Genomic DNA, 27,954 nt, shown 5'->3' with positions numbered 1-27,954 from the left:
AGTGAGCAAATATTCAAACCATGGTTGTGTGATTTCAAAGTTCAGATTAAGATAAGGATATGACCCACTGAATCTTGGTGAAATGTTAGTAAAAAGAATCATTCTTTTTCTGAGGATAACAGGAAAGTAAATTATTGTGCAGTATGATTCAAACCATAATAAAGCTATAAGCACAAGATATTTGGGGAGCACAGAACATGTAAGGCTTAAGCATTTCATTGGGATTTGGATGGTCCTTGACTTCAGGGATTGTATTTGAGCAGAGAATACAAAATAATGTCAAATGAAGCATTAAATATAAGTAAATTATAATAAAGAATAAATAACATAGGGTCTCTGAATCAAGTATTCATAGTTAATATTTTTATATGATAAAGAGAAAAACTAATCTAATTAGTAGAGCAGTTGAGTTAATGCCACTTGAAAATGCTGCAGAAAAGCCCAGTCCTTTTCCTAAGTGTTGCACTTTCATATTCTAATGTCACCTGGCCTTACTCTGACCCCTCATGCACATCCCTTTCACCAGCAATGCTCTCACCTTATGTCATCTCATACTTGAATTATTTTGTCAACTTCCAAATTCTGCCTGTTGCAATTATTTCCCTCTTTTCAATTCACTGCAGCTGGGTTGATCTTTCTAAAATGTGAATAGGTTTATATTAGCTAATTAGTTAAGAATATGGTTTTCCCCTTGTCTTCAGAATTAATCTCAATGCAATACCAAGACTTTCACAATTTATGAACCTTTTTCATTCCCTACATGCTCAAATTCACCTTTTCTCATTGTCGACATACACTCTTAGTCTCACCAATAACAAACTGAATTCAATTCCTGAAAAGTTTAACTTGTTGTCATTGCTTAGGACAGGGTAGGGCTTACAGTATCTGATAAATGACAGAAGAAATGGAGACACTAGGAAAAAAAGAATAAGACTTTAGGGTGAGCAATCTCAATCTCAATCCATTGCAGAGCTCTGGAAGAACTCTGCCTCCTCTTCCATCTATCCCATGGAAGAGACAGTAAGGTATTCCCATCAAGAGTGTGCACTGAAACCAATAGCTAGGGGGGGACTTACACTTACTTTTTAAAGTAGAGCATTATTTCTCCTTAACATAAAAAATCTTCTAAACAAGTTGAGGTTATTTTAAGGGCCTATCTTCTCATCTCTTGTTGCAAATGATGAGAGGAAAAAGTAGGTTGCTATGGACTAAGAAAATGACTGACCTCAAATAACTACAGAGAGCACAAATTTATTAAACAAATCTTGAGTTTTTAAGAAGGGGTATATTTCTGAAGCCACCATATCTCAAACAGTGCAACCTCCTATAAATATTAGATAGATTGGATTTTCTTTTCTCTCACACTTTCATTCTGTTTATTGACCTTATCTGTATTTTTTCTAGAATATGATATAATATTAGTAGTATACTACAGCAGTATCTAAATCAGATTAGCTGGATTATAATGCTGCCCTATCATGTGCTGACAGTATATTCTCTAGAAACTAGCAACTGAATCCCAATTTACTCTTCTATTAAATTTGGACAAAAACTTTCATTCTTTATGATTTCCTGAAATAAAGTTATTTATCATAATGAGTAAGATATTTATCTATCCCTTGCAGTTGTATAAAAGCTGGTGATTTGCACAACAGATTTTCTTGCTTATGAGGTTACATCTGTGGCCTTGCCTTCTAAGAGTATGTTCTGCACTGGAATAAAAATAATCTACATGGCAGTGACCAACATAAGTGCCTCAGGTATTGTGTTAGATTTTCATCATGGTGACCAAAACTCCTGACAAGAACAGATTAGTACAGAAAACATTTATTTTGGCTCAGAGTTTCAGAAGTTTCACTCCATTGTTAGCTGGCGCCACAGCAGAAACATCATGCCAGAAGGGTATAGCAGAGGATGGCTGTTGAGCTTCTAGCAGCAGGAAAACAGAGAGCCACAGGGAGGAGGAGTGGAGTAGAAAAACCTGTCTAGGGCATGCCTCTAGTAATCCACTTCCTCCAACTAGGTCTCACTTCCTAATAGTCCACTCATCTAATATTGATGATGAGGCCAAAGCCCTCTTGATCCATTCATTGCCAGAAGTCCCATCTCTACATGTGATACTTTGGGGCATGTTCTAGGCCAAAACCATAATAGATGTATATATAAATAAAGATATTGGACACCCATGGAAAACAGGCAGTCTCAGGACAGCTCCACCAAGGCCTAAGGAGCCCTCACTGGGTCCTACCTACATATTTGAACACAGTGCCCAACGCCACTGCCTGAACACGTACCCCCCTCACACACACATGCACACTCAACCTGACACTCCATCACTGAAAGCAGCCTCCTCCATCTTGGGACACTGTAGTGGCCATCTTTAATTGTGGCGACTTCCAGCTTGGAACACCAACTGGGCAGGAGAGATATTGAAACCTTGCAGGGGCACTATAAGCCTGAAGTGTAAAAAGCAGTAATGCTGTAGATCCTCGGGGCTAGAAAAAAGCACACAAGAACAGCACAGAAAAAGAAGGGGTGGGGATATGCCCCAAACAAATCACAATACTACATTATTAGAATCCATGACTAGCACAACAGAAGAAATGACAGACAAGGAGTTCAGGATGTACATATTAAAATGTTCTGTGAATTAAAAGATGATATAACAGAACAAATTCAGGCAGCAAAAGATCATTTCAATAAAGAACTACATAAGCAAATACAGGAGACAAAAGATTACTTCAATAAGGAGATGGAGGTTCTGGAAAAAAAAAACAGAACTCCTTCAAATGAAAGAAACAATAAACCAAATTAAAAGCTCAATTGAAAGCATCACCAACAGATTAGACCACTTGGAAGATAGGACTTCAAACAATGAAGACAAAATATATAGTCTTGAAAAGAATATACATCAGACAGTGAAGATGGTAAGAAACTATGAGCAGAACATTCAAGAAATATGGGATAACATAAAAAAGACCCAATTTAAGAGATATTGGGATAAAGGAAGGCATAAATTTCCAAACCAAAGGAATAAGCAATCTATTCAATGAAATACTATCAGAAAATTTTCCAAACATGAAGAATGAATTAAAAAACCAAATACAAGAGGCTTAAAGGATACCAAATGTACAAAATCACAACAGATCTACAAAGAGGTACATTATAATGAAAATGCCTATAATACAGAATAAGGAGAGAATATTAAATGCCATGATAGAAAGGAATCAGATTACATATAGGGGGAAAACAATTAGGATATCTGCAGATTTTTTGACCTAGATCCTGAAAGTTAGAAGATCCTGGAACAGCATATAACAAGCTCTGAAAGAAAATAGATGTCAACTAAAAACCTTATATCCATGAAAAATAAGCTTTAGATTTAATGATGAAATAAAAACCTTCCATGGTAAACAAAAGAATTTACAGCTAGAAAGTCAATACTACAGAACATCCTCAGCAAAATATTCCACAAGGAGGAAGTGAAAAACAACAATAAAAATCAGCAGAGGGAGGTATTACACTCAAGGAAAGACTAATCAAAGGAGAAGCCAAGTCAGTTTAATATCAAAAATAAATAAGAATTTCTGGGAATACAAATCATGTCTCAATGAATGTTAATGGTCTAACTTCACCAATAAAAAGACATAGAATGGCATATTAGATAAAAAAGAAGAGCCAACAATATGCTTCCTCCAAGAGACTCATCTCATAGGAAAAGACATCCACAGACTGGAGAGGAAAGGTTGGGGAAAAACATACCACTCACATGGACTTCTGAGGCAAGCAGGGGTTTCCATTTTCATATCAAATAAAGGAGATTCAAGCCAAAGTTAAAAGTGATAAAGGGATAAAGTCAAAAGGGATCAAGAAGGATATTTTATACTGCTCAAGGGAACCATACATCACCAAGACATAACAATTATAAATATATATATGCCCCAAACAATGGAGCATCTACCTTCATCAAACAAACTCTTCTCAAGATCAAGAGTCAAATAGACCACAACACAAAATTATTGGGTGACGTTAACACACCTCTTTCACCACTGGAGAGATCTTCCAAGCAAAAGCTGAACAAAGAAACTACAGAACTCAATAATACAATCAATAGCTTTGACTTAACTGACATATATAGAATATTTCATCCTTCAACGAGCGAATATACTCTCTTTTCAACAGCAAATGGGTCTGCCTCAAAACCAGACCATATATTATGCCACAAAGCAACTCTTAGCAAATATTAAAAAAGTAGAGATACTACCCTGGGTTCTATCAGATCATATTGGAATGAAATTAGAAATCAATGATAAAGTAAGAAATAAAAGCTACTCCAACACCTGGAAACTAAATAATATGCTACTGAATGAACAGTGGGTCGCAAAAGACATCAAGGAGGAGATTAAAACATTTTTAGAGGTGAATGAGAACACAGATAAAACATCAAAATCTCTGGGACACTATGAAGGAAATACTAAGAGGAAAGTTCATTGCATAGAGTTCATTCCTTAAAAGAAGAAAAAAATCAACCAATAAATGACTTGATATTACATCTCAAAGCCCTATAAATAGAAGAAAAATCAACACCAAAAGCCGTAGAAGACAGGAAATAATAAAATCAGAGTTGAAATCAATGAAATTGAAACAAAAATCAATTGAAAAAATTGATAAAACAAAGGTTAGTTTTTGAAAAGATAAATAAATTTGATAAAACTTTAGCCATGCTAATGAAGAGAAGGACAGAAAAAAAACTGAAAATACTAACATCTGTGATGAAAAAGGAAATATAATGACAGACACTACAGGAATAGAGAAGATAATTAGAAATTATTTTGAAAATTTGTATTCCAATGAAGTAGTAAATACCAAATGCATTGACAAATTTCTAAAGTCACATGATTTTCCCAAAATGAATCAGGATGTTATACAAGATTTAAACAGAGCAATTTCAAGCAATGAAATAGAAGACACCATCATAAGCTTACCAACCAAAAAAAGTCCAGGACGAGATGGATACACAGCTGAATTCTACAAGACCTTTAAAGAAGAACTAATATCAATGTTTCTCAAATTATTTCATGAAATAGAAAAAGAAGGAACACTTTCAAACTCATTCTGAGGCCAATATCATCCTGATTCCAAAACCAGGCAAAGACACATCAAAGAAAGAAAACTTCAGACCAATATCTCCAATGAACATAGATGTAAAAATTCTCAATAAAATTCTGGCAAATCAAATACAAAAACCTATCAAAAAGAGTACACCATGATTAAGTGGGGTTCATCCAAGGAATACAAGTTTGATTTAACATACAGAAATCAATAAATATAATTCATCACATCAATAGACTTAAAGAATGATGTGATCATCTCAATAGATAATGCAGAAACAGCATTCAACAAAATACAGCACCTCCTCATGTTCGAAACACTAGAAAAACTAGAGATAACAAGTACTTATCTCAACATTGTAAAAACTATCTATGCTAATAAGCCCCAGGCCAACATTATTCTAAATGGACAAAAATTGAAAGCATTCCATCTAAAAACTGGAACAAGACAGGGATGCCTTCTTTCACCACTTCTATTTAACATAGTTCTTAAAACACTAACCAGAGCAATTAGATGAAAGAAATTAAAAGCATGCAGATAGGAAAAGAAGAACTCAAATTATCATTATTTGCCAATGATATGATTTTATACTTGGAAGACCCAAAAAAAAAATTCCACAAGAAAACTTCTAGAACTAGTGAATAAATTTGGCAAGGTAGCAGGATATAAAATCAACACCCATAAATGAAATGCATTTCTTTATATCAGTGACAAATCCTCTGAAATACAAACAAGGAAAACTACCCCATTTATAATAGCCTCCAAAAAATACTTGGGAATCAACTTTATGAAAGAGGTGAAAGACCTCTACAATAAAAAATATAGAATGCTAAAGAATGAAATTAAAGAAGACCTTAGAAGATGGAAAGATCTTCCTTATTCTTGAATAGGCAGAATTAATATTGTCAAAATGACCATACTTCCAAAAGCACTATACAGATTTAATGCAGTTTCAATAAAAATCCCAATGACATTCCTCATAGAAATAGAAAATCCAGTTATGAAATTCTTCTGGAAAAATAAGAGACCCAGAATAGCTAAAGCAATCCTCAGCAAGAAGAGTGAAGCAGGTTGCATCACTATATCAGACCTTAAACTATACTACAGATCTATAGTAACAAAAACAGCATGGTATTGGCACCAAAATAGACACGTAAACCAATGGTACAGAATAGAGGATACAGAGACAAACCCACATAATTACAGTTTCCTTATAGTAGAAAAAGGAGCCAAAAACATACATTGGAGAAAAGATAGCCTCTTCAACAAGCTGTGCTTGGAGAACTGGAAATCCATATGCAGCAAAATGAAATTGAACTCCTATCTCTTACCATGCACAAAACTCAAAGTGGATTAAGGATCTAGGAATTAAACCAGACACCCTGCACCTAAAAGAAGAAAAAGTATGCCCAAATCTCCATTACGTCAGATTAGGCCCCGACTTCCTTAATAAAACTCGTGTAGCTCAAAAATTAAACTCAAGAATCAGTACGTGAGAAGGATTCAAACTCAAAAGCTTCTTCTAAGCAAAAAAACAAAAAAACAAAACCACAAAAAAACAAAAAAAACAATAAATGAAGTGAATAGAAAGCCTTGGAACAGAGCACTAATCTGTAGGATAAAGAACTCAAAAAACTTAACACCAAAAAGGCAAATAACCCAAAGACACTTCTCAGAAGATGATATGCAATCAATCAACAAATAAGTGAAAAAATATTCAACATCTCTAGCAGTTAGAAAATGCAAATAAAAACTACTCTAAGATTTCATCTCGCTCCCCTCAGAATAGGAGTTATTAAGAATACAAACAATAGTAAGCATTGGCAAAGATGTGGGGAAAAGGGCACACTCTTACATTGCTGGTGGAATTGCAAATTGGTGCAACCAATCTGGAAAGCAAGATGGAGATTCTTTGGAAAATTGGGAATGGAACCACCATTTGACCCAGCTATCCCTCTCCTTTGCCTATACTCAAAGGACTTAAAAAGAGCATTCAATAGGGACACAGCCACATCAATGTTTATAGCAGCACCATTCACAATATCTAAATTGTGGCTCCAACCTAGATACCCTTCAGTAGATGAATGGATAAAGAAAACATGGTATATATACACAATAGAATATTACTCATCATTAAAAATAGAATATAATCACGGCATTTATAGGTAAATGGATGGAGTTGGAGAATATCATGCTAAGTGAAGTTAGCTAATCCCCCCCAAAAAAAGGGGGAATGTTTTCTCTGATGTAGGATGCTGATTCATAATCAGGATGGACAGGGAGCATGGGAGGAACAGATGAAATTTAGACAGTGAAAAGGGGAGGGAGGGGAAGGGGGGTATGGTAGTAGGAAAGACGAGTGAGATGGACATTGTGACCCTAAGTACATGTATGAAAACACAAATGGTGTGAGTCTATTTGTGTTCACAAAGAGACAGAAAAAAATGTTCTCTATTTGTGTAATATGAATTAAATTGCATTCTGCTGTCATATATAACTAATGAGAATAAATAAAATTTAAAAAATTTAAAAATAAAATTAAATAAATAAATACATTACTGGTCCCACAAAGGGTAATATAGTCTTAGTCTTGAAAAATCATGATTGGTACATTTACAATGAGTGATAGAATTCCACAATATAAAGAAGAACAGCATGCAGAGCCCACATATGTAAGTAACTAAGTACCTGCATGAATCACTTAAGGATGGAGAGGGATACATTCTGAGAATTGCAGCTTTAGGTAGTGTTACCATTGTGTGAGTGTAACAGTCTGTGCATCCTTCCATAAACGAAGATGCTCCAGTGTCACTAGGTTATATAATCTTATGAAGACTCTGTTTCTACATTCCATCATTGAGCAAAAATTTCTAGGAGGTGCAACTGTGTGTATATATATATTAATAAATAATATATAGTATGTTATGTTCTAAAACACATGATTACATATTATTCGTATCACACAAAGACACAAACATTAGAAATGTCAAGATATACCCTCAAAACAATGATCAAATTTGAACCAAGAAAAAAAGCAGGGACTCTTCAAGGCTTACTTAGAGCTTTTCCTATTTTCTAACTTATTTCTCTAAGAGAAATGTGATTAATATTACTTGTGTCATTTTTAAAGCATCTAACATATTGTGCTTGGCCTATAATTATGAATAATAGTAATAGTCCTTCTTTTAATTTTTCAGAGTTACAGGGCATTTGATCTTTTTGGTTAAAAATTTCAGAAAGAAATACACTTAATGATATAAATATATTGGCACCTCCTGGATATCTCCTATTTGCCTCTCAAGATTTGCTCTTTAAGTTTCTACTTCCTGCCTTGTGCCCTGAGAGGCTCAAACTGATGGACTACATCAGGCTTTCCTTGTCCTTGCTTTTCTTGATGGATTCAGCCTCTGGGCACGAAGTGGGTGTGCTCAGAGATTTAATTTAAGACATTGATTACCCTAGCATCTTCCCTTTGGATCTGCTATAGTATGAAGAAAGATTTTGTCTTTTGTCAGATGACTCTCCTTGCAGCCATTTTTGTCTTTACAATGTAATAATGTGTCTTGTTTTAATTTGCCAAATACCTAGTACCCTTAGCTTCATCTCTTCAGAACCAGAGGTATTAATGAAATCCTGCTGTTAGTGACTTTTGGGTACAAAAGTATCCAACATGATTTCTTTGTGATCAGATCTCTGTAAATAGCACTTTTATCAAATCTTCCAGAAATTATACTCTACTGTGTCCTCTGGGTATTATGGGAACATAAATAAAATATGTGTACCCATAGAAAAATAAGATTTCATGTGTATTGAGAGGAAAATTAGAATGAGAGCCATATAAAAGAAGGACAAGATTTTTAAAAATGAGATGTTTGTAGATATCTCCTTAGCTTCCTGAAATTACTTACATAGTTCAAGTTTCATTAGTATATAATTGTATAGAAATATTACTATAAATAATTTATAATAAATTGTACTTAATATATAATCTGAATGCTTTTTTGAATCAAATGTTATTTATATTTTGTTTTGGGGATATAGTTCTGAAATACATCATGTCTCATTCTGTTTTCTTAAGGAAATTTGCTTTCCCTAAGGGAAGGTTTTAATCTTGAGTTTGGAATAATAGAAGAAAAAATCAGATGTGGTTTTAAAATATAACTAGGCCATCAACTGTGCAGCACTCCTACTACCCAAAAGATAAGAGATTATAATTGATGCACTTCTAGAATAACTGAAGGTAAAGGAACATTATTGGAAATGAATTCTGTGTACTCAGACTGTTTTAGTCTATGGATTTTATGCAAGTTTTCTCTTTAAATATCTCTATGTGCTTAAAAATAGACACAGTGATTAATCTTAAGAATAATAATACAGGAAAAATATTAGTCATTGAAATAAAGTGTTTTGCCCACTTTTTAGTGGTTCTTGAGATCATCTTTACACTCTCAAGAGTTGTAACACAAGAATCACAATTCATTTTTGAAAAGTACTTAACTATCCTCTTTTCTCCTGTCTTGATGAACAAAGATCAAAGCATCTCCAAAGCAATTAAATCCAAACCTACTGTCAAAAGACTTAAATTTCACTCTATAAATTAAATAGGGAATCCTCAACAATTTTTATTTCTAATGTTTTTAATTCTTTTTCTTCATCAAGGTAAAAGTATCTTGTTCCATTTAAAAACATTTATTAGTGCATTATAGTTATATATATAGTGGAATTGACTTTGACATATTCATAAATGCACATAAAAGTATACTCCTGTAGCACTGATGTGTAAGATGTTTAAATGGATTCCGTACATGCTGGCTATATCTTACTGTATGCTGGTAGCTAGGTGTCTGCAAACTGCTCATACAGAAAAACAGCAGTTTCTTCAATTTTATCTTGTCCAATGATAGGAGTGAATTCATATTTGTAGCTCCATTTGTCTTTACCAATTTTATCTCCTTTATTATGTCTTAAATCATTCTACAAAAAAATAAAATTTTAAATAAATATGATAAAATATACTTGTCCTACTGAAGGAGGAGAAGGAAAAAGAGAAGGAAGATAAAAACCTTCATATCATCAAATAAAATATAGTAGAAATGTGAAGACCTTTTTTTTTGAAGATACGTAATTTATTCTTGAACCTAGAAAAGCAAACTCACTTAAGTAATCTTTCCAATCTGTTTTCCCTAATTTTACTTCATGTAGATCCTTTTTTCATTTACAGTTAATCCATTTATATTTTCTCTTGACTCTATAAATACCCCAGCATCAGAAATAATTCTCTTGATGAAAAACAATTTATAAAGCAGTATTTCAGGATAATTCAGAAATACATCCCAAATTTCTTTATCTAGTATTAAGTGAGGTTGTTTTGTTTTTCTTAAATCAAACCTATGTTTCATCTGTATTATTTGTAATTCCTGCTCATAGAAGGAATTGAATATGCCATTTGACACAATTTTAGCAGGTGTTGAATGGTCATAGGCTTGTTGTTATATTTGAGCTGTGTGGGAAATTAGAAATAATGACCTTTGTTCAGACTTCAAAACATTCATATTAGTATCAACCCCTATTTTCCAGCCACCATAGATGTATATCATTCATCTCCAAGTTGGGATAATATGGACAAAAATATGAAGACTGATAAAAAGTTGATATAAAAATCCTCGGCACTACTTAAGTTGAAAGATGATAATTTTTGGAATGAGTGTGTGGTGGTCTTGTTACTACAGAGTGGAGATTCCTTTCTCCTTTGCTCTTATAAGTAAAAGTACCTGAGTTTCTTCAAGTAGATAATTCTTCATATTTTGATTGAGTCAATTTGTATATATTAATTTATTTTTATTTGTGATAGATAGTTATATGTTGCTTAATGGTGGGGATAAGGTCTGAGAATTGTGTTCTTAGATGATTTTGTTATTGTGTGGGTAGCATAGAGTGCATTTACACAAGTTAGGATGACTATGAGGTCACCAGGTGATATAATGGTATGTGATCACCCCTGTATCTGTGGCTTATGGAGTGGTGAATGAATTTGCATTACTATCAATCCCTTAATAGTGTTTTAGTTTTAAGTTAGAAATGTTGAAGACTACATTTCAAAGATGCCAAGTATAAGATTTAGTAAGTTTTGATAAACACCTGTATAATCAACACCCCATCGAGATTTGAAGCCTAGTCATCACCTGTACCAGTTCTTAGGCTCTCTTCCAGTAAATCCTCATGAGGCTGTAAACAACCATTATCCTAATTTCTATTATCATAGATGAATTTTGTCTGCCTTTGAGCATTGAATGAAGGGAATAATAAAATGTGTAACTGTTTGTGTATAGCTTGTTTCACATCACATATTTATGAGAAACAGCCATGTTCTTATATCAGTAGTTCATTCCTTGAAGGTTGCTCAGAAGTATATCACTATATGAATATGGCTAAATTTGTTTAATCATGCACCTAAAGATAGAGTTTTTGTGCTTTTTTTTTACTAAGAATAAAGCTTCTATTAACAGTCTTGTATAATGTGTTTGTATGCTTTCATTTTTCTTTTGGTAAATACCTAGGGTTAGCATCAGTAAATTATAGAGTAGGTTTTTATTTAATATTGTAAGGGATTTTCAAGATCATTTTCCAAATTTGTGTCATTGGACATTCCTAGTAGTAAGGTATGAGAGTTCTAATTGCTCCTCATCCTGATTAATATTTGGTATTGCCTTTTTAAATTTAGCTATACTCAACAGTGTGTATTACTATTTTGATGTGGTTTTAATTAGCACTTCCTTATTGGCTAAAGACACTTGACAACTATTCCTGAGCTTAATAGTCATCATTGTATCTTCTTTATGAAATATCTATATGATTAATGTGCCTGTTTTTATTGAATTGTTATTATTATTATTATTATTATTATTATTATTGATTTATAGGATTTCAACACAAAGAATAAAGAATTTAGGTATCAGAATGTGCTGTGTAACTCAGGAAGGACTGAACCTGTTGCAAGGTAAGAAGGGTTCTAGTGTAGGTGGAAGCCTCTTTGATGATGTGTAAAGGGGAAACTACTACACTGATCTAGGAACGTTGGACATGCTAACATTGAAAATCTTATTTATTTATTTATTTATTTGGTACTGGGGATTGAACTCAGGGGCACTCAACAGCTTAGCCACATCCCCAGCCCTATTTTGGTATTTTATTTAGAGACAGAGTTTCACTGAGTTGCTTAGCACCTTGCCATTGCTGAGGCTGGTTTTGAACTCACAATCCTTCTGTCTCAGCCTCCCGGGCCACTAGGATTACAAGCATGTGCCACTATGCCTGGCAAAAATCTTATTTATTTGAATAATTGTAGGCTCTTCCAAAGCATAGATTTAGAAAGATATGCTCTTAATCTTATTGTTCTGATACATAAGAAATTCTAAAGCATTCTTTTCAAATTAAAAGCCCCATTCTTATTTAAAAGTATAAACAATTTGAGTGAACTAGTTATATTTGGAAGTGTAAAACCTAAATTTGAGGATTTTCTGTATAATATACAACCTACCATAGATGTGATATTAAGAAAACTGTTTAATTTAAAGTAGACAACTAAAATATAATTCCCAGAAAGATTTTAACACATTTAGGAAATACAGTCATCCCCTTGGTCTCTGTAGGGGTTTTGTTTCAGAATCTTTGGATGGTCAAAGTCCCTTTTATAAAAGGCATAATATTTACATACCCACACCATCTTGTGTACTTTAATCTATTTCTATATTAATTATAAATAGTCTTTGTAGAACATAATGTGGTTCACTAATGTAAAATAAAATTTAAAATTATTGCATGCATATTTAATGAGATAAATATCTATTGCCAAATAAAAACAAAAACAAATACCTAATCATTAAATATCTAAGTCAATGAAAGATTTCATTAAAAACTGCATATAAGCCTCTCCACAATAATAATAACAAAATTGTGTCCTATCAGATTCTAAGACACATTGTTGAAACTGTGTTTAAAGAAAATAAATAGTCCTAATTAATTCTATTATTAACAAAAGATGGAGGAAAATAAATTATTAAGAATTGACTAAATAACTTAAAAAATAAACTGAAATTAATAGTTACAGTTGCAGTTTCAACACACGTAGAACTTGGAAGTCATCACTCATGATCTTTAAAAAGAACAGAATAAAATGAAAAAGATGACTTTTCTTATATATTTTAGATAACTGAATACACATCACAAATAACCAGTCCAAAAAACTTAAGAGATGAGTGGCCATGAGATTCACTGGCAAAAATCTGCTTCCCTCTAGTGGAAGCCACCAGAGACAGACAGAAACTGCTAAGAATACCTAAATGGGAATTAGTAAAATGCCAGGAGCTGAGTATGGACTAGCTCCAGAATTCAAAACTCCTGGCACCTGGATCTTAATGGGGTCCCCAAACCCCATGAGGGTTTTATCTCCAGGACTTTCACCAGGTTCTGAAGATCAAAGAAAAATTCACTCCTACTAGGGCAGAGGCAGAAGAGGAATAATAATACTGAATACACCCAGATTCTTCTCCAGTTTTCTGCAAGAAAGACCTGCATCCAGGGAAACTACTTTACAGTGCTGTACCTGACATGGGGGAAGGACAATTAGAGAACTTGATCTTCCTTTAGTTTTCATGACTTCTGCGGCAGTCTGGCTGGGCACAAATCATGAGCCACTCAAGCAGGAACAAACTTTTATTTCCGAACTCCTGTGAACGCCACCCACGCGGCCTTCTCCGGGACACACCACACACCAACCGGAACTCCCTCCCCCAGGATGAGCTCGCACTCACTCTTGGAACCCCAGGAGAACTCAAGGGGAACTCCAAAGTAGAGGGCGCCCCAGGCAGCAAGAGCCATTCTATTACCAGACGATAAAGGTCTAATATACAATTGAATACACAACCTGTTTCAATCCAACATCATCTTAATGGCTCGCCTCTCAACCATACTTCTGGTAAAATGCCAGGGGCCATTCTAACTCGGCTGTGGCTCTCAGCATCTCCCCACCATTATCTGTTTTTAACTGTTTTAGAACGCCCACAGTGGCAAAATTTTGTAAGGAATGAGCTATAATATCTTTAGTTTTTTCTCCACCATGAAGGGAGCCCATCAAAAATCCAGAAGAAGTATCAACAGTAACATGCAAATATTTTAATTTTCCAAATTCTGGCAAGTGTGTGATGTCCATCTGCCAAATATGGTTAGGTATCAGTCCTCTAGGATTGACTCCAAGATTAATTTGTGGTAAAAAGGTCACACAATTTTGACATTGTTTTATTATTTGTCTAGCTTGTTCCTTAGTTATTTTAAAATGCTTTTGTAAAGTATTAGCATTGACATGGAACCTTTTATGCAAATTTGTAGCTTCTTCTAGTGTAGAAAAAATATGTATGTCATGTGTAGTTTTATCTGCTAAATCATTGCCCAAACTAAGGGCTCCAGGCAATCCTGTATGTGCCCTGATAGGTCCTATAAAGAATGGATCTTTTCTGTCCCAGATTAGACTTTGTATAGTGGAAAACAAAGAGAAAACAGTAGAGGAAGGGGAAATCCTACCAGCATCTTCAAGGGATACTATAGCATTAACTATATACTATCAGAAAATAAATTAAATACAGAATCTTTAAACATCACAAAAGCTTGTAATATACTGCATTAAGTTCTACCTTTTGAGCTGATTGTTTGGGTACTAAAAATGTAAAAGTTTGATCAGGGGTAACTACTGCTGCTGTACTATTATTTGACCCATCAGTGAGTATATTTGGAGCATTCATGATAGGTGTTTTTCTTGTCATTTTTGGAAAAATTACGGGATGCGAAGGCCAAAAAGACAACAAAAGATTAGATGGTAAGTGATTATCAAATGAAACATTAGATTTATACGTGATTATTGCCCAAGTATTTAACTCATTAGCTAACTCATCAATTTGATCCATAGTATATGGAGTAATAATTTTATTGGGAGAAATTCCAAACACTCCCTTTGCTGCTTTTATTCCTTTGAGTATTAATTGTCCTACAGCCTCAGGATACCTAGTAAGAATAGTGTTAGAAGAATAAGATAAATGTATCCACAATAATGGACCTTCTTGCCAAAATACTCCTGTAGGAATATTTTTTGTTGGTATTACAATAAATAATAAAGGCAAACTTATATCAATTCTATCCAAATGCATATTTTCCATATATGTTTCAATAATTTTTAATGCCTTTCTTGCTTCAGGCATTAAAATGTGGGGTGAATTTGGATCTGGTGGACCTTTTAGGATATCAAATAAAGGTCCCAACTCTCCTGTTGGTATGCCTAGATAAGGCCTTATCCGATTTATGAATCCTAATAACTTTTGAAAGTCGTTAAGTGATTTGAGTTGATCTACTCGTATTTGAATTTTTGGTGGATGGACCATGGTTGAGGATAATAGAACTCCTAAATAATTAATTGGAAAATTTAATTGTACTTTATCTATTGCTATCTCTAGATTATAATTTTTTAATAAGTTTGTAAGTGTGGCATAACATTCTAGCAATGTGTTTTTATCTTTGTGTGCTAATAATACATCATCCATATAGTGAAATATTTGTAGTTCAGGATTTTGATATCTAAGTGGCTAGTTTGCTTTGTTAACATAAATTTGACACATAGTTGGGCTGTTAGCTATCCCTTGAGGGAGTACTTTCCATTCATCTCTCTGATCAGGACCTTCATGATTCAGTGCAGGGACAGTAAATGCAAAATGTGGACTATCCTCAGGATGAATTGGAATTGAAAAAAAAAACACAATCTTTAATATCTATAGCTAAAACATACCAGGTTTTTGAAAAGCAGACAATTGAGGAATCCCTGATTGAGCAGGTCCCATAATAACCATCTCATTATTAATGGCTTTTAAATCTTGCAATAATCTCCATTTACCAGGTTTCTTTTTAATGACATTATGGGGAGATACTGAAGGTTGTATATGTCCCTCCGCTAATTGTTGTTTGACCAGGTCATGGGCTGCTTGTATCTTTTCTTTAGTCAGGGTCCAATGAGGAAACCTTACTGGTCTTTCTGATTTCCAAGTAATTTTTATTGTCTCAGTGACCCCTTCTGAAAACCCAGTCCCTGTCTATTTATTCCTTGATCTATTTGAATTGTTGCTGCTATACCTTGTTCTTGTACTCCTAATCTTTTTTCTTTCCTAAAACCTTGTCTAGCCCTAATAGTGGGCACATTTGGATTGATGTTATTTGTTAATGTCAAACCTAATTGATCTAGGACATCTCATCCGAATAAATTTATAGGAAGATGATCCAATACATATGGTCGTATAGTTCCTTCACATCCTTCAGGATCCTTCCACTCTAATACCATTGCACATATATGGGGATTAGTTGCCACTCCTAGGCCTCAAAGTGTTTGAGTGGCCTGTTGTAATGGCCAATGTTTTGGCCATTCTTGACAAGATATGATGCTATGGTCTGCAACTGTGTCCATTAGCCCATTAAATTCATATCCTTGAATATTTAGTTTTAGCATTGGGTGACAATCTAAATTTAAAGACAGCATAGCCCAATCTACACCTGTGGAGCCTAATCCCCTGGAACCTCTTTCTATAGTACTACTGGAAAATTTATCATGCAGGCTGGGTAATATTAATAACTGTGCTATTCTATCTCCTGGTGAAATTACTGATATACCCTTTGGAGAACTAGCTATAATTTTTTATTTCACCTTCATAATCGGGATCAATTACCCCAGGACTTATCATAAGTCCTTTTAAAGTAGAAGAACTGCGTCCCAATAATAAGCCTACTGTTCCTTAGGGAAGAGGTCCTTTTACCCCTGTGGGAATGATTTGAACTCCCATCTCTGGAGTTAGTACTGCTCTGGCGGAGGCGCAGATGTCCAATCCTGTTCTCCCTCTGATTTGTCTGATGAGGGATCTAGTGGATAATGTGTCCTGGGCACTACCCTGATGGTGTTGTTGGGTTCCTCCAGTGTCCCGTATATTTGTGGTCGTGGGCCCCAGAGCATTGGGCCCCCCTGTCCGTTTTTTGGCAATGGAGCCCAATGATTTTCTCCATAATATCATGGGTAAACACCTGGTCTTTGTCCCTTTTTTGGTAACGGAGTACCCTCTATGGTGGTTCGAGAATGGCATTCATTAGCCCAATGTCTCCCTCTATGGCATCGTGGGCAAATACCCGGTATTCTACCCCTTTGATACCTAGTTTTGTTAAACCCTCCTCCTATGGGGCAATTCCTTTTAAAATGTCCTGTTTGTTCACAATTGTAGCATGTTTTTGGCCTGGCATCTAAAGCCTGTTGTACTGCAGCTGCCAAGACTTGCCCTTGTTCATTAATGTCTCTACATAATTTAATATATGTGTTTAAATCTTCATGTTTCCGTGGTCTAATGACCTCCCTGCATCCTTTGTTTGCTTGATCAAAGGCTAGCTGTTTAATTAATGGCATTGCTTGTTCTGTAATCCCCAAAACTCTGGTAGCTGTTTGAATAAGCCTATCTACAAATTCAGTGTAAGGTTTCATTAGCTCCTTGTATTACCTTAGATAACTGACCCTGTAAATCTCCATGGCCTTGCAAAGTTTTCCATCCCCTAACTGCATCTGCAGCAATTTGTGAGTATATAGCAAGATCCTATGTAATTTGTTGCAGTTGACCCTCAAAAGATCATTTTCCTAACAACGTATCTAGATTTGTCTGAGGATAACCGGCTGGTGCATATCGCCTCCATGCAAAATTCCCCATTAGCAACCTTTCATAACAAATATTGCCCTCCATTTAGCACAGCTTTACACATACTAGCACAATCTGCTGGCGTCATGTCCAAGTTGGTAATGGATTCGACCATGCTTACAGTGAAGGGTGCTTGGGGACCATAGGTTGTTACAGCCTCCTTTAACTGCTTCCCTGTTTTGAAATCTAAAGCACAGTGAATTCGCTGACCTCCTGCCTGCTCAAGTACAGGGCATACCAATCTTTGAGGTCCTGTCTCAGGATCCCATCTATCAACTACGGGGGTTGGGGGCCCCATAGGTGGAGCTGTTGGTTTGACACTTACGCCCTCTGGTGATAGAAAAGTGTTAGTAGCAGCCTCCTGTTGTAATTTTTTCCCTGATAGTTCTTCCTCCTTTAAATTTTCTTCCTCAGTCTGACTAGCTCAAGAGATCTTCTCTTTTACTTGATCTGAAATGTCTTTCTCCATGGTCTGAACCTCTAACAATTTACTTAACACTCTTTTGGTTTGTTTTTTAGTAATTTCTAATCTACTACAAAGATAATGCAACCTAACAAGATAACACAAAACAAAACCGAAACAGAATGAAACAAAAACGGAACAAAAAAATCATTGTATCAGTTTTCCTATTTTCTTGAAATGTATTTTCGTGATCTCTCTTTATCTCTTCCTCAGGGCTGAACAACTTCAAACCTTGAGACAACTATTTTTCCCAGTTTGCCTGAGAAATTTCTAGGAATAGGCAGCTTGAAACAAAAACAAAACAAATCAAAACAAGAACACATTTTTTTTTTTGAAATGGTCACCCATTCTCTTGCCTTCCCTCAGGGGCTAACAATTTCACTTACCTCCGAGCTTCAGGTATTCCCCCGCACAGGCCACCAAATGCTGCAGTCTGGCTGGGCACAAATCATGAGCTACTCAAGCAGGAACAAAATTTATTTCTGAACTTCTGGGAATGCCACGCACGCGGCCTTCTCCGGGACACCCCATACACCAACCGGAACTTCCCCAACCAACATGAACTCCCCAGGCAATCCTCCGAGAACTCCAAAGTAGCGGGCACCCGAGGCAGACAGTAAAGGTGTAATATACAATTAAATCAATCCAGCATCATCTTAATGGCTTGCCTCTCAACCATTATTTCTGGCAAAATGCCAGGGGCCATTCTGACTAGGCTGTGGCTATCAGCAGACTTCCCTTAAGGAGAAATAGAGAAGACCAAAATATGTTTATGGAGGTCACAGAGAAGGGTGTTAAACCAACTAAAGAAACCCTGGAATTCATTCATAAGGTTTTAAATGCCTGGCCATATTATCAAAAGGGATTCAAATACTGACAATGGGTTATAATGGATAAAGCAGAAGACACATACACTATTTTTGGAAAACACAGAGATCCTTAGAAGGTCTGCTCTCAAGGGATACCTTACCAGAGTCTACTGTATTTTAGTAAAAATAACATCTAGGAGAAACTCCTCTATTGTTGCAGGTAAGAAAAATAAAGGCTTAGGAAAATCTGAGACTCATAATAGGGGATTATATGTAAAATGCATATTTTTTTTTAGAAGAGAGAGAGAGAGAGAGAGAATTTTTTAATATTTATTTTTTAGTTTTTGGCGGACACAACATCTTTGTTTGTATGTGGTGCTGAGGATCGAACCTGGGCCGCACGCATGCCAGGCAAGCGCGCTACCGCTTGAGCCACATTCCCAGCCCCCAAAATGCATAATTAACATCAGGAAAAGCAGAAAAAAGAAACTACAATGAAAAAGAAAAAAAAACAAGTGTAAAGAATATGAAACAGTTAAAATATGGCAGACATTAATTCAATAATATCAATAAACATGGTGATATGAATTTTCTAAAAGTACCAGTTAATATATAAGACTGTCAAAGTCAACAAGAAACACAATATTAAAATAAAGGCCAAGATTAAAGAAAATTGTTAGTAAAAACATACCATACTAAATCTAATCAAGAAAGTTAGAATAAGCTATATTAATTTCAGGCAAAACAGATCTAGAACATGAAAAGTTTGTTAGTGGTATTGTGACACATTGCATAAAGATACATGAGTCAGTTTTTCAAGAAGATATAAAAATTCTTAATATGCATATTCTTAACAACACAGGTGGTTCAATAGTATAATTCCATAATTTGATAGGAGGACAAATGTTCTGGTGTTCTATGGCACTACAGCACGACTATTAATTAACAATAATCTAAACTATATATAAAAATAGTTTAAAGAGAGCACTTTGAATAAACTTGCCATAAAGAAATAATAAAACTTTAAGGTAATGGATATCCTAATTATTCTGAGTTGTCTAATATATAGGAATTATGTGTGTGTGTGTGTATATAGATAGATAGATAGATGACTCAAAACATCACATTATTCCACAAAAACATGTGCAAATTTTATGTCAATCAAAAAGTCAAAATTTATATAAAGACATAAGCAAAAATAAAGTTAAAGAGAAAAATTTCTGAAAGTTTACAAGTAAAATTTAAAGTATAAAAGTGATAATTATTAAATAGATTCTAGATAACTTTCAAGAGAAGTGTGGCAGATGGAGAAAGTAATTAAACAATGTTTGGCTAGACTACTCAAACAAAAAAATGAAAATAATAATATATAACTATGCAAATCTTCAATTAAATTGAGTAAAACCCACAGATGTACAGATGAATGCAAATACTTTCAGGAAGAAGTTGGTGAAATTAAGAAAAACCTTGTTTTTATAAATATCTTTTGTGGAAAATAGAGCAGATATAAAATAACCAAAAATGTAAACAAAATTGTACTGGAAAAAAATTTAGTTTCTCAATATCTACACAAATAAAATGAAAAAAAAAGATTCAATGGCAGATGACTTTACAGATAAACATGTTTAAATCTTCAAAAACAGACAATTGAAATATAATTTATACCATTTAAGGGAACAAAATATTTCAGATCATTTTTACAAAATGATAATTAACTTAACTTCAAACATAAAAAGATACTAAAAAAATAAAAAGCTGTAAAAATTAATACACATTTCTGAAAATATACATGTAAAGATAACAGTAATACTAAACTGTTATAGAACTACATTTTATATGGTTCAAAATAAACATATTTTGAATATAAATTTTAATGTTATAGGTTATATGAATAGGTCATCTGATAAAACAGAATTACATTTGATGCCAAAAATATTCTAATAAACTTAAGAATCTATTCTTGATTGCAAAAGTTCATATTGAATAATTTCTTATGGTTTACCTTTAACATTCCTAATAAGGAATATGTGTTCAAAATAAAAAATAACTGTGTCCATACCATATGAAGATCTCTTCTAAAATTCAGATTCAATTAAAACCAGAATGGGGGTTACCAGAGGCTTAGGTACTTGGGAGGAAGGGTGTTTGGGAAGATGTTATACAGACATAAAATTTAAGTTAGAAGAAATAAGCTCAAAAGATCTATTGTACAACCCAGTCATTCTATTTAACAATATACCATATTCCTGAAAAATACTGAGAGTGAATATACAGGGTCCTCATTATAAAAATGATAGCTATGTGACAGATACAATCTTGTCTGACACTTTAAATATAAGTAAATAAATTCAAAATAAGATGATGAAGAATTCTATAATCACTGTAATATTTTAATACTGCCTTTTCCAAATGCATTAATGATTGCTTCTGTATAGTAGCTGGTGTGCTACTGGCAGTAATTCTAAGGAAGATTAATTGGAAAGAGAGAAAATGAGAGACTTGATGTAGCCAGTTATGTTGGTAGTGGTACCAAACCTCCAACAAAGAGCTATCTGATTGTCAACTTGGTAGCCTGAATTTTTTTCAGGACTAGAATTGGGTTAACTTATGTAAGAAGTCATCATCTACCAGGTAGAGAAACTTTCTTTGGAAACATACAATGATACTTTCTGGCAAGGCTCAGTTGCTCCATCTGTGAATAAGGAAACTATGCCAAAACAGCAAGCTCTGAGCAGTCAGAGAATTGGAGTATCTCCTTGCAGTCTGCTCCTGTAACTCCTTCCAGACATCCTTTGGGAATGAATGATGCTACCCGGCAGATGCCTGGAATCTGGGAAAAGTCCTCCACATTGAAGCTGAGTCATGCTGACACCTATCCTGGCAAGGAGTTCAGTTTTCTTGCTAAACATTCACTGGGAGAAGCTAGCTAGTTCTCCACACATTTCTCCCCTCTGTATCCATGAGTAAACTTCAGTAGAAATGAAGCAGAAGGCATCTTTTGAATCCACATAACAAAAGAATATTATATGAAGTATTTTTTTCTGCTTGTTTGTTATCCTCTGGCTCACTGAAGAAAGTTAAATTTGGCAAAAGAGACAAATATGAATTAGCAAGCTAGTTTGTTCATTGTTTATTAAGAAATTATAGAAGAGATTCATTTAAAAAGCTACAAGTAAATAGAAAGATCAGTTGAGTAAAGTTAAACAGAATCACTATGGACTGAATTAGAGCAAATCACATTCCATAATTTTATAATAATGACAAAATTAATGTTATGTATAACTAAAAAGAACTAACAAAAACTATAAGAAAAGAAGAAATTTTAAGGAATAAGTGAAGAGTTTATAATTAATGCAATATTAATAATTAAGTTAAGATCTATGATTTCACAGATGACCTCTTATATGAAGAACAGTAAGAGTCCCAGCAGACACACACTTCAGGCCTGACTCAGCACCAGGCTGATCTCAGCTGCCTCAGATTTCTGGCTCAAGGACCAAACCTGGAGGTTTGCAGCAATACCAGGCTGGTAGTAGCATCTGATCCCAGGTTTATCTTGACCCTCTTATAATCAGGCACCAAGCATCTTGTTGCTAGGGCAGCCCAATGATCTAGGTCAGTCCCTATGAACAAGGCTTAAGTGGATCCAGAATTTAGGTTCATTCCAGTCTATTGATACCATGAACTCAGGAAACAGGCTCACTCATCAGCTGACCCTAGTACTGGACTGTCTGAGTACTCTAGCAGTAAGCCCACCTGCAGAGCATTCGAGGAAGCCTGTGCAGAATCTTTGGGTGGGTATCCATGTATAAAACAAGTATTAACAAAATTGAAGGGAAGATCAAACAGCAGTATATTGCAACAGAGTTCTCCAATATCCCACTTGCAGTAATGGAGTGGTCATCCAAACAAAATTAATAAGAAATGGTGAACTTGGGGCTGGGGATGTGGCTCAAGCGGTAGCGCGCTCGCCTGGCATGCGTGCGGCCTGGGTTCGATCCTCGGCACCACATACCAACAAAGATGCTGTGTCCGCCGAGAACTAAAAAATAATAAATATTAAAAAAAATTCATTCTCTCTCTCTCTCTCTCTCCTCTTTCACTCTCTTTAAAAAAAAAAAAAAAGAAATGGTGAACTTGAGCAACACTATACACCAATGAATCAAATAGATACATACAGAACATTTCATTCAACAGCAGTGGAGCTACACATTCTTTCAAGGGCGAAATCAACAGTCTTTAGGAGAATCATGTTGTGCAGCAAAGGAAACAATCGACAGAGTAAAGAGGCAACTAACAGCATGAGAGAAACTATTTACAAACCATATATTTGGTAAAAGGTTAATTTCTAAAATATATAAAGAACTCCCACTACTTAATGGCAAAAAAACCAATGTCTGGATTAAAAAATAAGCAAAGGACCTGAATAGACATTTTATCAAAGAAAATATATAAATGGCCAACAAGTGTGTAAAAATGTGATCTTCACTAATCTCTGAAGAAATGCAAATCAAAACCATAATGAAATATCATCTCCTTTCTATGAGGATACCTATTTTTAAAAAAGAAAAATAAAAATAGTGAGCCAGTGTGGACAAGATTTATTAGATTTTGCAAACCTTGTATACTGTTGGGAATGTATGTGGTACAGTAGCTATGGAAACAGTATGGAGCGTCCCCCCAAAATTAATATTGGAATTATCATAATATCAGTAATTGCATTTCTCAGTAAATATTCAAAATAATTGAAATCAGAATCTCAAATGTATATCTGTACCTCTCTCATATTTGCAATATTATTCACAAAAAACAGATATGAAAACATCCCAGATGTCCATTGGCGAAGAAGATCATGCTGATCTCAAAACTTAAGGATCCTCTTGTCTCAGTCACTTGAATAGCTAAGATTATAGGCTTGCACCACTGAATCTTACTTGAAGCATTTAACATTGTTAAAATATTTATAATACCCCAAACAATCTGAAGATTTATTACAATTTCATTTATAACTTAATGGTATTTCTTGCAGAAATAGAAAAAGAAAATTATGAACTTTGGAATCACAAAGAATCCTGAATAGCCCCAACAATATTGGGAAAGGAAAACAAAGACAGAGGCCTCACTTGTTAGTTTCAAAACATATTATACATCTACACTAATCAAAGCAGTATGATGTTGGCATAAATAGTCTTGTATTTCAGTGGAATAGAAACAAAGCCTCTAACACATGGTGAAATGATCCTCAACAAGGTGCCAAGAGTATATGATAGGGAAAGAATAGTTTCTTCAATAAAGGTGTTGGAAAAATTTGATAAAAGAGTGAAATTGGACCTATGCCACATATAAAAATTAACTCAATATGGATTAAAATCCTACATATAAGACTTGAAACCATAAATTTCCAAGAAGGAAATATTCAAAGAAATACTTCTTTACATTGGATTTGGAAAATATTTCTTATAGATGTCCCCAAAAATGTAGAGCATAAAGCAAATAGTTTAGTAGGACTGAATCAACCTTAGTATCTAATCATCAGGCACATTTCAATGAAAAACACAATGAGATATCATCTTACATCTGTTAGAATGGCTACTGTAAGAGTGAAAACAAAAACAAAAAATAACAATTGCTCATGTGGATATGAAGAACTTCAAACTCTGATGTACAGTTAGTAGGAACGTAAAATGGTATTGCTTCATGGAAAACAGTAAAAAAAATTCTCCAAAAAATTAAAAAGAGAATTACCATAGAGCCTACAAATCCAACTTTGAGGCATACATTAAAAAGAACTGGAAATGGGATCTTGAAAACATCCAAGTGCATTATTCTCAATTAATAGCCAAAAGATGGAAAACCCTGTGTGTGTATGTGTGCGTGCATGTTTGAAATAGAATATTATTCAGCCTTAACAACAAAAGGGAAACCTGTCATATTATATAACATGGAGAACATAATGCTAAATAAAATATGCTGGTCACAAAAAGACAGATATTACACTTATATGAACTAACTAAATTAGTGAAACAATTAGAAGCTAAAAGTAGGTAATGGATATGATGGAGTCATGCAGGGAGAGAAGGGTAACTTTTTTCAATAAGCATAAAATCCTAGTTTTTAAAGATCAAAAAAAAAGAAAAGAAAAGAAAAAAGAAGGTAATTGGGGATGTAGCTCAGTGGTTCAATCTCCAGAAGGAGGAAAGGAAGCGGGGAAGGAAGGAAGGAAATAAGGAAGGAAGGAAGGAGGAAGGGAGGGAGGGAAAATTCAGAAAAGACACAGTGAGAATGGCTGCTCTCATCTCCACAATATCTGTAACACTTCATAGGGTTTCAGACTGGAACAAAGTAGCACTACTCATACCATCGTTTAAAACTGTGAGTTATAAAATAAAGAATCAGAATAACTGGATATGACAGCTTAAATGTAATGTAATTTCAAAAGGGAATCATTTCTTAGGGTCCTTAATTTTAGTAACATTCTAACTAATCAATTGTAAACATCCAATAGCTGTTTAAATTAGCAGTTGCTATTTTTCACAAATACTTTCCATCTCATAATCACTGTATCATTCTAAAAAATATACTAAGATTATGACTACACCAGTACATGAGCACACTGAGTATAGGTCTTTGAAGCACATAAGTAAAAAAAAGTGACTTACTAAAAATAATATATTTTGACCAATTCTATTATGATATGTAGAAATAAAATATATAATGTTAATATTTTTATTTGTATAGGGGAGTAGATAAAATGGGTTTAAATTATTGCCTACCTGCTTGAGAAACCATTTTATTCCTGTCTTTTGGTGGCATTTAACAATAAAAACTACTCTGTTCAGCTTAAATTTTTATTAAACAGGTTCTTGATTAGAGTTATTCAAGCAATGTGAATAAATTTAACATTAAGATACACTTAGGAATCCATCTCTTTCTAAATATTTATGAAAGAAATTGTTTCTAAAACTTAACAGGAATTTTATTTTTAAACAAAAATCCAAATTATGACAAGATAGGTGAATATTCTAAATTTACTTATGAAATCAGGATACTTGAATTAAGATTTGGGACTAAATATAGCTCTTGAAAACTCACACTTGAATTTGTAAAAAAGATAAATTTTAAAAACAGATTTTGTTGGTGATAATCTGTGTATACAACAGCATGATTATCAAGGCTTACAATGTCAAGTCTGTTCTATTACTTGGCAATAGGATCAGGTTCTGCAAACTTTTTACAAGGGCAATATATATATTTGAGCCAATGAACTATTAAAAATTAAAGCAGCATTCACAGACTTTTAAAAATACAGGTATTTAGTCACCCAAGAGATGAGCCTATAGCTGAGAGCCTGTCTGATATGCCATGGTTATTAATGGTTCTAATAAAAGTGAAGCTAACCAACTCTTCTTCAAAGAGGTTGATGAGGAATGCAACTAAGCATGATCTTTCCTTTGATAAAGAGAAGGATTTACATATTTTACTTCTTTTCTGATTTCTGTGTGGAGAAGTCGAAATTGATTTTATTTTCTGCTGGCAGATGACTCATATTGTATCATAGAGATATGGCAGCACATAAAAAAGGGAAGATTTGCTTCCAGAATATTTACTTTTTTTTATAAGATAACTGTAGTTCAAAGAATATGTATCTTTGAAATAATATCAGTCCACACCAGCCAAATGCACACACACACACACACACACACACACACACACACACAAATGAACTGAAGATGTGACATAATCTAGCTCTAGAAAAATATAAATTCAAATTATTCAGAAAGAATTAGCATTATTTTTCTCTGTGGAGTTTCCTCTTTCCTTTAGGACAAAAAATATTTGTGGCTTTTATTCAATTAGCCAATATAGCATAAAAAGAAATTTATTCTTCAGATTTTGAAAATCTGCCATACCCAATAATGTTTTATGGAATTAACTGTAGAAATTTAGGTCATTTACTTAGCACTTGTGAGCCTTCATTTCTCTACTAGAGGACTGAGGATAGCATAAATGAGACTGGACACCTAGAACAACCCACTGAGAGGTGTATGGATTACTGACAGTGGTGGAAAGTGTATGCAGACAGAGCATGGTTAAAGGAAGCCATTCACTGTGTTGTGCCCTTGGGGACTACATCTTTTCCATGGCCCTTTCCTCTGTCTCTGCTTACTGGCTGTCATGAATTGAGTAGCTTTCTTCTGACACACATTTCCACAATGATGTCTTTGCCTTCAAAACAGCTGATCACCTCTGAAACTAGGAATCACAATGAAAGCTTTCTCCTTTTACTTGTTTATTTCAAGTATTTTCATCACTGCACTGAAAACATTGACTAATACCAATTTCTGTATTTATTGTAGCTATGGACATGGTTTTTGAGGCTGTTCTGTAAATTGTGAGACTGAACTAAACATGTCTTTCTGTTATAGATTTTAAGTGAAATAAAAGGACTTCTGGGCATGAGAAGAAGCAGAAATAAATACGCAACGAACAACCTACACAATACTAACTTTACACCATCCATAAATATATGTGGCTACAGTGTAAATATTTTCTAGAGAAGGAAAATGCATTTGAGCAGCCATATCAAGATAGCCTCAGAAGGAAGATGGCGGCAGGAAGTGAGTAAGCCGCTCCGTGCTCCACGCCACCGCGTATGTTGCCGCGTCTTAAAAGATGAAGTAAAGATCATTAAAGGAGATCTGTCGACAAAGACTCAGCACCGTGTCAAGAAAGGGGCCTAGGTGGAGTGAATCTGCCACGACTCCAGCCAAGGTGGAGTGAGTCCATCACGACTTCAGCGCGAGCAGTA

This window comes from Spermophilus citellus (assembly GCF_964194105.1).
Source record: "Spermophilus citellus genome assembly, chromosome: 2".
Lineage (NCBI taxonomy): Eukaryota > Metazoa > Chordata > Mammalia > Rodentia > Sciuridae > Spermophilus > Spermophilus citellus.
Note: the sequence above shows the minus strand (reverse complement) of the source record.